Source organism: Pygoscelis adeliae, unplaced genomic scaffold (genome assembly GCF_000699105.1).
Source record: "Pygoscelis adeliae isolate BGI_AS28 unplaced genomic scaffold, ASM69910v1 Scaffold160, whole genome shotgun sequence".
Classification (NCBI taxonomy): Eukaryota; Metazoa; Chordata; class Aves; order Sphenisciformes; family Spheniscidae; genus Pygoscelis; species Pygoscelis adeliae.
In genome coordinates this window covers 3,749,870-3,752,122 of record NW_008824035.1, presented here as the reverse complement: position 1 = coordinate 3,752,122, position 2,253 = coordinate 3,749,870, and positions in this window count along the sequence as shown.

The following is a 2,253-nucleotide window of genomic DNA, read 5'->3' as shown; positions in this document are numbered from 1 at the left end:
CATTACACACCAAGAAGAAGTATGAGACCCATGGGAAACTTCAGCCTCCGGGAGGCAGAGGAACCAAAACCTCACGCCCAAATAGCAGTGAGACACGTCACGTACTCCAGCCACTTCAAGTTCCCAGCATTTTTCGTGTATCGGGACAAGTACGTGCGGTTTTGGCTGTTGCCCTCAATGGTTGGTTCCCGGTGCTCGGCCACCTGGTGAGCCACTCTTGCTCACTTCTTTTTCACTCTTGAACAAGGATTTTCTACGCCCAAAACTGCAGCTTTGGCAAGGGGCTCCCTGAGGCTGCTCCGAAGCCCAGACTTAGCAGAGGTCCCAGCTTGCTGCTGGGATCCCACGAGGCACTTGCTGCGGTTGTACTTCCCTCCACCGAAGCCAGGCAGCCCCATCGCACGTGCTGGTGTGGCTGCGAGGAACAGGGTGGACACAGTTTAACAAACAGACGCTCGGCGTCGCGGCTGTCTGGCTGAGATGTGCAGATTTGCCCGTGATTCCTACCACCACTCCGGACCGAGCAGGCTTGCCTCCATCGGTGTCAAGCTGCCGGACGGGGCCTGGCAGCGCAGCAGGAGTGCAGCTTGCCCAGCCGCTGCCGCTTTTTAAAATAGAGTCAGCCAGGTGCAAACAAGTAAGGGTATTGCTTTTCTGGTGTAAGAGGGTAAATTACGCCAGTTTTAATACTAAATAACGCAGATGCAAGCCAGCTCTTATTCTTGCTTAAGAATTAATTACTTCACTAAACCGCATCAACCCTCCAGCTTTCTTCTCTTCCCCCACTATCCTCACCAAAAATCAGTGGATACAATGCCAGAGGGAAGAAAACACCAACTTCTGAATAGCTGTTTTTTGTGAAGCCCCTTTTTTCCCCTCCCCAACTCAGGCGAATCTCCTGTCCCACCTGATGGTTAAGTCTCCTAGACCTGGGAGTAGGACCCACCATCCTACAGCTTTCCAGGCAGAGTACAGAGGCTGCGGAGGGACGTTGGGCTGAAGTGGTTCAAAAAGCGCTGAAAGCAAATCTTCCCTGAGGCCCTCGTGTAATCCACAGTGAGGTCAGATTTCTCTGGAGTAACAAGGCTTTACAAACTGTCAGTAGCACGGAGAGAGGCTTAGCTAACACAGCTTAGAGAACTTGCCGGCAAGTGATAAAGTATAATTCATCAGCCTGAGGGAATAATCCTCGTATCAGACTATAAATCATTTAGTTCCTCCCTTTATCGTGCCTGGGATTAAGTTGTAGAGATTCTAGAAATGCAGCATCTATGACTTCCTCTCGTCAAAGAAACTAGGCATGGTTTATCTGAAAACTCTGCGTCTGCGATCACATGGGAGAGCGAACGTTAGGATTTGTCCTACAAAATGGAGTAAAACCCTGAGCCTGCCTATCTCTGGAATAACCACCAGCATGATAGCAGCGCTTTGTAATACTTTGTGTGTTCTTAAGTCTTCTGCAGAGCCATTCTTCTTATCAGGCACCCGAGTTAAATTTCTGTAGCAATAGTGAGGCGATCCTATTGCAGAACGACGTACCTTCGTGTTTATCAGGGCCTCTGACTGCCGTGGGTATCTTGCTTTCTAATCCATTTTCCCTGGAGTGTGTCTGAGCATTCCAGTCCTCTGAGAAGCTCTCAGGTAACTGAGGCTCACCAGGCAAAAACGCAGCTGCTGGGGACTTTCAGTACAGGGAAACAAAAGTCCCTGGGAATCCCAGTGGCCCCGTGTAATGTTTCCTCCCCAGACCGCACGCCGGTTAACGCGCAGAGCAGCAAATTTGAGCCACAAGCGAGCAGCGGGACACAGCATTGCTTACGCTCAGATTCTTGAGGGGCTTCGCTGCAGAGTCATCGGAACCGACGGCAGAGCTCCCCGGCGGCCGCTGCAACCCCCGGCCCGGCCAGGCACCCAGCAAGGCGAGCCGCCCGCTTAGCACGCGTGGGGACGGGTGGGCAAAACACCCCAGGCCAACCCAGAAGCCCTGAAACCTTTAATAATGGGGGGAAAGGGCCGGCGAGACCCGCAACCGACCTTGTAAACTTACAAAAGCAGCACCGAGGCTGCCTGCATCCCTGACGAAGCCTCTCCGGACCGCCGCAGGCAGCCACGGCGGAGGCAGCACACAGCACGCAGGCGGGATGTTACTATTATTTATTAATACGTTTATGTATGGGTTTATTATACTATGTTATGGCTTTCTATTATGTCATTATTATTTTATTATTACTATTACAGTAGCAGTATTATTCT